We start from the raw sequence: 12,483 nt of genomic DNA on the forward strand, positions 1-12,483 counted from the left end.
TCCCAGTTTTGAAAGTGTCATTAATGTCTGGTCACAAGTGTGACAACCAGGTCCTGCTCTATGTTGGGAACACAAGATGGAGCCATTTCCTCTGTATGGAGAGTCCATCCAGCATCATTCTATCCATGTCCTGGTATGTAATACTTTATATCCCACATCCAAGGTCGGCAGTAGCGGTGCGTGGGTAAAATCACCGGGAAAGCAAGCAAGCCCCCCACCCTAAAAAAAGCAATATTACAAAATATGTGTCAATTGCATTGTTTTTTCTGTAACCTGTTAGTTCATATGCTTTGGCACCAGGCTCTGTTTTAAGATGAGGCAGGATTCTTTTTTTTGTCTCATGAGCATTGCCTTATTTCTATTACAGCATATTGGATGACTGTCATTCATATTCCATTTACCCAGTTCAATGTAACATCAATAGGTTTAGGGTACTACATGATACTCATATTTTCCCTATACCCATCAAGCCCATCAACCTAGCCTATGAATGTAGGTTTATCATGTAGGTGCACACAGGTCAAGAGAAATTTGACAGTGACACATTCAATACCCCCTTGCGCGTACTTGCCTGCATCTAGCTGATCTAGGGTGTAATCATTAGTCCAACAGTTGCAAATGACAGTTTCTATTGGACAAATCCAGGTATGCTTATCCCTGTTCCGTTTAATTCTGTTTAATAAATGTTTTACAACATTCCTGTACAAAAGACTGAAGACAGCCTTTTAACAAAGTGACTTTTTAACATTTTACATTTTAGTCATTTAGCAGACGCTCTTATCCCGATTGACTTACAGTAGTGAATGCATACATTTCATACATTTTTTCCCCCCGTACTGGTCCCCTGTGGGAATCGAACCCACAACACCATGCTCTACCAACTGAGCCACACGGGACTATGTTTTCCATGTCTTAAAAATGTTTTACTTTTGTTAAATCATTTATACACATTTTAAATGGCTTTAACAGAATTTGATGTTTTACATAAAAAAGTAATTTTATTTCTGGTTGTTTTTATTGGTTTTAAAAACATGTATTTTTAACACACTTTTTTGCAATACTGAAATGCTGTGTTTTATGCTTTTATGCCGTTTTTATGTGTATAAAATGATGTGCAAAAATATATGAGCTGTTTTAAAGGAAATGTAACAATAAAACTTAAAAAAAATAAAAATAAATAACATCTGTCCTGTGAAATCCACAAAACATATTGCATGTAACACAGTTACATGTAACACAGGCTTCCGAGTGGCGCAGCGGTCATATCCCTGCATCTCAATGCTTGAGGAATCACTACAAACACCCTGGTTCAAATCCAGGCTGTATCACAACCAGCTGTGATTGAGAGTCCTATAGGGCGGCGCACAATTTGCCCAGGTATGGCCGGTGTAGGCCATCATTGTAAATAAGAATTTGTTCTTAACTGACTTGCCTAGTTAAATAAAGGTTAAAAATGACCTACAGCATGGTCAAGCAAGGTAATGTTTCAGACTACTAAACAACTATTGATTTAGAACCATGGAGAGTTACAGCAAGTCACAAAGAAAACAGGAGCTGCCTTCACTATTCCAGCACCATTCAACATTTCAACATCATCTAATCACCTATGTTTAGTCTAATACAGCGACAAATAAAAGATACCAAAAACGATTTAGTCCAATCAACGTAAGCTAACTATGATGTGTCTGTCCATGGTACTGATTTGTGTGTAGAAAAAACATGTTGACTCACCCTACTTGTAAAGAAACACCAATGCCAACTTCCTCATTCATGTTGCCTAAACGGTCTATAACTCTGTCATCAGTACACAATTGTAGTTTTTGTTGTCCTAGGCAACTTGCTAAAATGCTTGCTTGCTAGGCTAACTTCCTTTCATGGGCAATGATGCACCAGGCGAGCTAGTTAACGTTAGCATGCTACATCTGGTTACATATTGAACTTCCATCCTCTCTGGCCATGGGCACAGTGTATTAATTTATGGTTGGATTAGAATTGTCATTATAATCATTGGCCAGTAACGAGAATTAAGTAAAACCTCATGTCCAAATCCCTATCTCCATCCATGGCTAATTTAGGAAAGGGATAATTTTAGCTAGCTAGTTAGCCACCGGAGAACAACAACACAACAAGATGCAACAATTCAAGTTTTTTTCTGTCAATAACGTTTGGCTTCTGATCTGATGTGATTGGTCTGAAGCCAAATCCAAACAGGCTTCCCTTGACACTTTTTGGTGCGCCAGGACCATTCACAGCTGAGCTCACCCCCTTAAGATCAATGTCTAATTTCTGACACAAAGAAAAGCAACAGTTGGAGAGAAAAAAATGCAGGTGGATGATGGCGGTGCTTAGGGTAACACAAAAAGGAAAATAAATGGCTACAGTTGACAGAGTTTTAGTTATTTAATACAATACATCTTTTAGGACAGGGGCATTTTGCCAAGCTAAAATGTGTGTGTAATCGGGGGATGATACTTAGCCCAGTAGAAGATTATACCATAGGATTTCACAGAAGTGTCCCTATTTTTTATCTCACTTGAACATAAATTCTCCTTCTTCTTTGACCTTTTCCTTACTCTCCATTATGTACAGTTAAACTAAACTCATAGTCTTTAAAATGAAATTCAAGAGCAAATGGTTTTCAATAGTTTGTAATAATTAGATTTTTTGGAAGAAATTCATTGGAATATATCTGATTAAATATCGATTACACACACACACACAGATACACACACACACACGCACATTAAACATTTCATAAGAATAACTTAACACAATGGCATTTTCCCAGATTTTTTATTGACACAGAGGTCGCAAATTAATCCCACCCCAGTTAAATTTGAGCATAGCTCGTGAGCCCACCTGACACTGCTCGCTCTGTATTCAGTCCCCACTGGTAACAGAGAGGAGCCCTTTACAGAACAAGCATTCTGCATCCCCTTCTTTTAGGGTGTTTGTTGTGGTTTTTGAACCTGGAGGAACCTTTTTTTAGTGTCACAGATTTCTTCAGCGTTACAGGTTTCTTTCTCCCTTTGCTTTCTTCTTTCTCTAGTAGTTTTTTTTTACTTGTCCTCTTGTGGGGTGAAGCTGTCAGGACTGTAGCCGGCTCAACCTTTCTTTTCCTCGCCTCGTATATCCTTGACAACCCCAATATGACCCCTGTTTGTTGTTGTAGAACTGGTACTTTAAACAAAAACAAATAAACAACAACAATAACTCATGAGTATTGGTTCAATAAACACATTTATAATCACTCTATATGCTACTATATATTTCCTAAAATGTGTGCTGACGTTTCTTTTTCTTACCAACATTTGGAGAAAGGTCACTGGAGACCTGTGGGTGTTGGGTAGGCTGTGGGGTGGAAGTTGTGGCGGAGGTTGATTCACCAGGTCACATTCGAAAGAGCCGGTGAAGACTGGTAATCCACCCAAATGGCTGTGGCCTGGGGTGTTGACCTGCTTGTCTCGATGGCGCCTCTGGGTTTTGGGTGGCACTTTAAAAGCAGGGGCAGCTGCCTTAATGCCCTACCCATTTTCAATAATATTCAGGGAACCACTAAGCGCCTCTTCGCCATAGCCACCACAATCAGATCATTTCTTGAAAACTCACATCTGAAAAGAAAGTATTTTAGGAATGGTGGAGAACTGAACCCTAATCCAACACCTATTCTGACCCTAACCTAATCCTAACCCCTATTCTGACCCTAACCTTCTGATACTAACCTAACCCTAACCCCTATTCTGACCATAACCCTAACCCCTATTCTAACTGACCCCTAATTCTAACCCTGCAAACTGGGGGTTAGCTAGCTATGCTAGCAGACATTAGCTTATGCTGACTAGCTGGCTAGCATTTATTTCAACTCAGACTTTCTGTTATTGAGGTTGTCAGCTAGCTAACTGGGGGCTAGCTAGCTATGCTAACTAGCTGGCTAGCATTTATTTATCTTCAGACTTTCTCCTAGTGAGGTTGCTAGGTAGCTAACTGGGCTAGCCAGTGCCTAAATTGTATATAGATTTTTCTATTGTGTTATTTGACTGTGTGTTTGTTTATCCCATGTGTAACTCTGTGTTGTTTGTGTCGTATTGCTTTGCTTTATCTTTGCCAGGTCACAGTTGAAAAGGAGAACTTGTTCTCAACTGGCCTACCTTGTTAAATAAAGGTGAAATTAAAATATTAAAAATTACAGCTAGAAACATGATCAACCATAAAGGGGCCCCATTGGAGGGGGGGCATCTTGCCCTCAACATACTAACCTAACATAGAACTACTTTACTCAAAAACAATAAAAAATGTTTCTTTCTAATCTAGTGGATGATTTATCTTAAGGCTTCCCTATATATATATATATATATATATATATATATATATATATATATATATACAGTTGAAGTCGGAAGTTTACATATACCTTTACATTTAAACTCAGTTTTTCATAATTCCTGACATTGATCTACTGGTAAAAATTCCCTGTCTTAGGTCAGTTAGGATCACCACTTTATTTTAGGAATGTGAAATGTCAGAATAATAGTAGAGAGAATGATTTATTTCAGCTTTTATTACTTTCATCACATTCCCAGTGGGTCAGAAGTTTACATACACTCAATTAGTATTTGATAGCATTGCCTTTAAATTGTTTAACTTGGGGTAGCCTTCCACAAGCTTCCCACAATAAGTTAGGTGAATTTTGGCCCATTCCTCCTGACAGAGCTGGTGTAATGAAGTCAGGCTTGTAAGCCTCCTTGCTCGCACATGCTTTTTCAGTTCTGCCCACAAATTTTCTATGGGATTGAGATTAGGTCTTTGTGATGGCCACTCCAATACCTTGACTTTGTTGTCCTTAAGCCATTTTGCCACAACTTTGGAAGTATGCTTGGGGTCATTGTTCATTTGGAAGACCCATTTGCGACCAAGCTTTAACTTCCTGACTGATGTCTTGAGATGTTGCTTCAATATATCCACATAATATTCCTGCCTCATGACGCCATCTATTTTGTTAAGTGCACCAGTCCCTCTTGCATCAAAGCACCCCCACAACATGATGCTGCCACCCCCGTGCTTCACGGTTGGGATGGTGTTCTTCGGCTTGCAAGCCTCCCCCTTTTTCCTCCAAACATAATGATGGTCATTATGGCCAAACAGTTCTATTTTTGTTTCATTAGACCAGAGCACATTTCTCCAAAAAGTACGATCTTTGTCCCCTGTGCAGTTGCAAACCGTAGTCTGGCTTTTGTGGTGGTTTTGGAGCAGTGGCTTCTTCCTTGCTGAGCGGCCTTTCAGGTTATTTCGATATAGGACTCGTTTTACTGTGAATATAATAGATACATTTGTACTTGCTTCCTCCAGCATCTTCACAAGGTCCTTTGCTGTTGTTCTGGGATTGATTTTCACTTTTCGCACCAAAGTACGTTCATCTCTAGGAGACAGAACGCGTCTCCTTCCTGAGCGATATGATGGCCGCGTGGTCCCATGGTGTTTATACTTGTGTACTATTGTTTTTACAGATGAATGTGGTACCTTCAGGCATTTGGAAATTGCTCCCAAGGATGAACCAGACTTGTGGAGGTCTACATTTATCTCTAGGTTTCTTCCTAGGTTTTGGCCTTTCTAGAGAGTTTTTCCTAGCCACCGTGCTTCTACACCTGCATTGCTTGCTGTTTGGGGTTTTAGGCTGGGTTTCTGTACAGCACTTTGAGATATCAGCTGATGTAAGAAGGGCTATATAAATAAATTTGATTTGATTTGAAATTTGAATTAGCCTATCAGAAGCTTCTAAAGCCATGACATAATTTTCTGGAATTTTCCAAGCTGTTAAAAGGCACAGTCAACTTAGTGTATGTAAACTTCTGACCCACTGGAATTGTGATACAGTGAATTATAAGTGAAATAATCTTTCTGTAAACAATTGTTGGAAAAATTACTTGTGTCATGCACAAAGTAGATGTCCTAACTGACTTGCCAAAACTATAGTTTGTTAACAAGAAATTTGTGGAGTGGTTGAAAAACACATTTTAATGACTCCAACCTAAGTGTATGCAAACAGTACCAGTCCAAAGTTTGGACACCTAATCATTCAAGGGTTTTTCTATATTTTTACTATTTTCTACATTGCAGAATAATATTGAAGACATCAAAACATGTAATAACACATATGGAATCACGTAGTAACCTAAAATACTATACTATTGTAAAGTGGTTGTTCCACTGGATATCATAAGGTGAATGCACCAATTTGTAAGTCGCTCTGGATAAGAGCGTCTGCTAAATGACTTAAATGTAAAATGTAAATGTAAAAAACATTATACAAATCAAAATATATTATATATTTGAGATTATTCAAAGTAGCCACCCTTGCCTTTGTTACGTTCTGACCATAGTAAGATGTTATTTTCTATGGTAGAGTAGGTCAGGGCGTGACAGGGGGTGTTTTGTGTTTTTTTTCTCTCTCTATGTTTTCTATATCTATGTTAAGTTCTAGTTTTCTATTTCTGTTTTATTTTTGGGGGTTGATCTCCAATTGGAGGCAGCTGGTCCTCGTTGTCTCTAATTGGAGATCATATTTAAGTAGGGGTTTTTCTTCCTGGGTTTTGTGGGTTATTATATTTTGAGTAGTGTTTGTTACTCTCTGCGACACGGTATGTTCTTTTGTCAATTCAGTTATATTTATGTATTGCAAAGTTTCACGGATTAAATAAAATGTGGAACTACAACCACGCTGCACTTTGGTCTGCTCCTTTCGACAGCCGTGACAGCCTTGATGACAGCTTTGCACAGTTGACATTCTCTCAAACAGCTTCATGAGGTAGTCACCTGGAATGCATTTCAATTAACAGGTGTGCATTAGAAGGAAAGAAATTCCACAAATTAATGTGTTTGAGCCAATCAGTTGTGTTGTGACAAGGTAGGCGTGGTATACAGAAGATAGCCCTATTTGGTAAAAGACCCAGACTTAACCAGCATGGCTACCACAGCATTCTGCAGCGATATGCTATGTCCCATCTGGTTTGCACTTAGTGGGACTATCATTTGTTTTTCAACAGGACAGTGACCCAACACACCTCCAGGCTGTGTAAGAGCTATTTTACCAAGAAGGAGAGTGATGGATTGCTGCATCAGATGACCTGGCCTCCACAATCACCTGACCTCAACCCAATTGAGATGGTTTGGGATGAGTTGGACTGCAGAGTGAAGGAAAAGCAGCCAGCAAGTGCTCAGCATATGTGGGAACTCCTTCAAGACTGTTGGAAAAACATTCCAGGTGAAGCTGGTTGAGAGAATGCAACACTGTCATCAAGACAAAAGGTGTCTACTTAGAAGAATCTGAAATATACACTTGTCATCGTCGTGTGTGTAGGTGGCAAGGAAGTCAGGGGCAGGAGACACCAAGTTGGTATAACTGGAGTAGTTTAATAAATAAACAAACATGAACTCCAAAAACCAACGTACATAAAATAACATGGGTAAAAATACCCTGAGCTTACCAATACAAAAAAATACACGAAAATCAATAACAAAAACTACACGAAAATCAATAACAAACAATCTCAGACAAGGACATGAGGGAAAACAGAGGGTTAAATACACAACATGTAATGAATGGGATTGGAAACAGGTGTGTAGGAAAACAAGACAAAACCAATTGAACATGAAAAAGGGATCAGTGATGGCTAGAAGTCCGGTGACGTCGATGCCGAGCACCACCCGAACAAGGAGGGGCATCGACTTCGGAAGAAGTCATGACAGTACCCCCCCTCCCCCTGACGTCGACCTCGGGGACGACGAGGTGCAGGGTGATCCGGATGGAGACGATGGAACTCTCGCAGCAGGGAAGGATCTAACACATCCTCCACCGGAACCCAGCATCTCTCCTCCGGACTGTACCCCTCCCAGTCCACGAGGTACTGAAGGCCCCTCGCCCGACGTCTCGAATCCAGGATGGATCGAACGGAGTACGCCGGGGCCCCCTCAATGTCCAGAGGGGGCGGAGGAACCTCCCGCACCTCAGCCTCCTGGAGCGGGCCAGCCACCACTGGCCTGAGGAGAGACATATAGAACGAGGGGTTAATGCAGTAATGTGGGGGAAGCTTTAACCTATAACATACCTCGTTCACTCTCCTCAGTACTTTAAACGGCCCCACAAACCGCGGATTCAGCTTCCGGCAGGGCAGGTTTCTGGTCGAGAGCCAGACCCTGTCCCCTGGTGCGAACACCGGGGCCTCACTGCGGTGACGGTCTGCGCCAACTTTCTGGCGTCGTACGGCGCGCTGAAGGTGGACGTGAGCGGCGTCCCAGGTCTCTTCCGCGCGCCGGAACCAGTGGTCCACCGCAGGAGCCTCGGTCTGACTCTGATGCCAAGGGGCCAGAACCGGTTGATACCCCAACACGTACTGAAAAGGAGAGAGGTTAGTGGAGGAGTGGCGGAGCGAGTGCCCAGGGCACGAACGCCGCCCACTCCCCCGGCCGGTTCTGGCAATAAGACCTCAGAAACCTTCCCACATCCTGGTTAACTCTCTCCACCTGCCCGTCACTCTCAGGGTGAAAACCCGAGGTAAGGCTGACCGAGACTCCCAGACGCTCCATGAACGCCTTCCAGACCCTTGACGTGAACTGGGGACCCCGATCAGACACTATATCCTCAGGCACCCTGTACTGCCGAAAGACGTGTGTAAACAGAGCCTCTGCAGTTTGTAGGGCCGTAGGGAGACTGGGCAAAGGGAGGAGATGACAGGACTTAGAAAAACGATCCACAACGACCAGGATAGTGGTGTTACCTTGTGAAGGTGGAAGATCGGTTATGATATCCACCGACAAGTGCGACCACGGCCATTGTGGAACGGGTAAGGGTTGTAACTTACCTCTGGGTAGGTGTCTAGGAGCCTTGCACTGGGCACACACCGAGCAGGAGGAAACAAAAACCCTCACGTCCTTAGCTAAGGTGGGCCACCAGTACCTCCCACTAAGACAGCGCATCGTCCGACCAATCCCAGGATGACCAGAGGAGGGTAACGTGTGAGCCCAGTAGATCAGTCGGTCGCAGACAGCAGACGGAACGTACAGACGCCCAGCTGGACACTGAGGGGGAACGGGCTCTGCACGTGACGCCCGCTCAATGTCCGCGTTCAGCTCCCACACTACCGGTGCCACCAAACAAGAGGCTGGGATTATGGGAGTGGGATCCATGGACCGCTCCTCTGTGTCATACAGCCGGGACAGTGCGTCTGCCTTAACGTTCTGGGAACCTGGTCTGTAAGAGAGGGTAAACACAAAACAGGTGAGAAACATGGCTCACCTTGCCTGGCGAGGATTCAGTCTCCTCGCCTCCCAGATGTACTCCAAATTGCGGTGGTCAGTCCAGATGAGAAAAGGGTGTTTAGCCCCCTCAAGCCAATGTCTCCACACCTTCAAAGCCTTGACGACAGCCAACTCCCGGTCCCCCACATCATAATTTTGCTCCGCCGGGCTGAGCTTCTTAGAGAAGAAGGCACAGGGGCGGAGCTTAGGTGGCGTACCCGAGCGCTGATAGAGCACAGCTCCTATCCCAGCCTCAGACGCGTCCACCTCCACTATGAATTGCAAAGACGGATCCGGATGAGCCAACACAGGAACCGAGGTAAACAGAGCCTTCAGTTTCCTAAAAGCCCTGTCCGCCCCAGTCGACCACTGCAAGCGCACCGGACCCCCCTTCAGCAGTGAGGTAATGGGAGCAGCTACCTGACCAAAACCCCGGATAAACCTCCGGTAGTAATTGGCAAACCCTAAGAATCGCTGCAACTCCTTTACCGTGGTGGGAGTCAGCCAATTACGCACGGATGCAATGCGGTCACTCTCCATCTCCACTCCTGACGTGGATTGGCGATACCCTAAGAAGGAGACGGACTGTTGAAATAACAGGCATTTCTCAGCCTTGACATACAGGCGACCAAGCACTCTGCGCACCAGGGACACATGCTCGGCGCATGTAGAGGAGTAGATCAGAATGTCATCGATATACACCACTACACCCTGCCCGTGCAGGTCCCTGAAAATCTCATCTACAAAAGACTGGAAGACTGATGGAGCATTCTTCAACCCGTATGGCATGACGAGGTACTCATAATGCCCTGAGGTGGTACTAAATGCTGTCTTCCACTCGTCTCCTCTCGGATACGCACCAGGTTGTACGCACTCCTGAGATCCAGTTTAGTGAAGAAGTGTGCCCCGGTCTGTGGCGATCAGAGGTAGCGGGTAACTGTACCCCACCGTAATTTTATTGAGACCTCGATAATCAATGCACGGGCGCAGACCTCCATCCTTCTTCACAAAAAAAACTTGAGGAGACGGGTGAAAAGGAGGGCTGAATGTACCCCTGACGCAGGGATTCAGAGACATATGTCTCCATAGCCACCGTCTCCGCTTGGGATAGGGGATACACGTGACTCCTGGGAAGTGCAGCGTCTACCATGAGATTTATCGCACAATCCCCCTGTCGATGGGGTGGTAATTGAGTCGCCTTCTTTTTACAGCCAAATCGACATATTCGGGGGGAATGCGCACGGTGGAGACCTGGTCTGGACTTTCCACCGTAGTAGCACCAACGGAAACCCCTACACACCTACCTGAACACTCTCGCGACCACCCCGTGAGAGCCCTCTGTGGCCAAGAAAATGTGGGGTTATGACAAATTAACCAAGGTAGACCCAGCACCACGGGATACGCAGGAGTGTCCATAATTTAAAGACATATTGTTTTCTTGTGACCCCCCTGCATCACCATACTCAAAGGAGCTGTGGCCTTCCTGATTAACCCTGACCCTAATGGTCGACTATCTAAGGTGTGAACGGGGAAAGGCACATCCACGGGTACAATGGGGATCCCTAAACTATGAGCAAATGCTTGATCAATGAAATTCCCAGCCGCGCCTGAATCTACTAGCGCCTTATGCTGTGAACGCGGGAAAAAAATAATAATAATCAGGAAAAGTAACAGACAAACATAAGTGCAACAGAGGGCTCTGTATGAGAATGGTGCCTACTCACCTGGGGTGGCGCCAGAGCGCCCTGCCTGTTACCTCGATTCCCAGAGGAACCTACCCGGCACCGACCAGTGTGACCTCTGCGGCCACAGATGGTGCGCGAGCGGGAACCCCCTCCGGTCTCCCTGTGCACCCCCTCTCCCAGTTCCCTAGGTATAGGAGAGGGAGTGCGGGAGGATGGAACCACCAGACCTCGATCTGGACGTCCGCGAGCAGCCAGCAGGTTGTCCATCCGGATGGACAGATCCACCAGCTGGTCGAAGGTGAGGGTGGTGTCTCTGCAGGCCAGCTCCCGACGGACGTCCTCACGCAGACTACAACGGTAATGGTCGATCAGGGCCCTGTGATTCCATCCCGCACCGGCTGCCAGGGTCCTAAACTCCAGGGCAAAATCCTGGACGCTCCTCGTCAACTGCCTCAGATGGTAGAGGCGCTCACCCACCGCTCTGCCCTCGGGTGGATGGTCAAAGACTGCCTGAAAACGGCAGGTGAACTCCTCATAATGGTCCAACGCCGCATCATCTCCTCCACACACAGCGCTGGCCCACTCCAGGGCTTTCCCGGTGAGGCACGAGACGAGGGCGAAACTCTTCTCACGGTCAGATGGAACTGGGTGGACCGTGGCCAGGAAAAGGTCTAATTGTAGTAGGAAACCCCAGCAGGTGGCAGCACTTCCGTCGTACCCCTGAGGCATGGATAGACGGATGCCACCGAGTTCAGGTTGAGAAGGGGCGCTCAGGATAGACCCCGGTTGCGCTGGTGGAGGCGCTGGAAAATCTCTGTCTCTCCCAGCGGTCCATATTCTGGACAACGCGATCCATAGCGGCGCATAGATGGTGAAGCTTCTCCTCATTCTCCTGGATGCGCTCCTCCACCTCCATGTCCGGGGTACCCTCTCCTGCTGACTTCATATTTTGGCCTGAGATTCTGTCATTGTCGTGTGTGTAGGTGGCAAGGAAGTCAGGCACAGGAGAAACCAATTTGGTATAACTGGAGTAGTTTAATAAATAATAAACTAACATGAACTCCAAAAACCAATGTACATGAAATAACATGGGTAAAAAAAAAACTTAGCTCACCAATACAAAAAATACACAAAAATCAATAACTAGCAAAACAATCTCAGACAAGGAGATGAGGGAAAACAGAGGGTTAAATACACAACATGTAATGAATGGGATTGGAAACAGGTGTGTAGGAAAACAAGACAAAACCAATGGAACATGAAAAATGGATCAGTGATGGCTAGAAGACCGGTGACGTCGATCGCCGAGCACCACCCGAACAAGGAGGGGCATCGACTTCGGAAGAAGTTGTGACAACACTACTGTTCAAAAGTTTGGGGTCACTTAGAAATGTTCTTGTTTTCCATGAAAATATACATGAAATGAGTTGCAAAATGAATAGGAAATATAGTCAAGATGTTGACAAGGTTATAGATAATTTAAATAATAATGATTGTGTCCTTCAAA

Source organism: Salmo salar, chromosome ssa13, assembly GCF_905237065.1.
Source record: "Salmo salar chromosome ssa13, Ssal_v3.1, whole genome shotgun sequence".
NCBI classification, from domain to species: domain Eukaryota; kingdom Metazoa; phylum Chordata; class Actinopteri; order Salmoniformes; family Salmonidae; genus Salmo; species Salmo salar.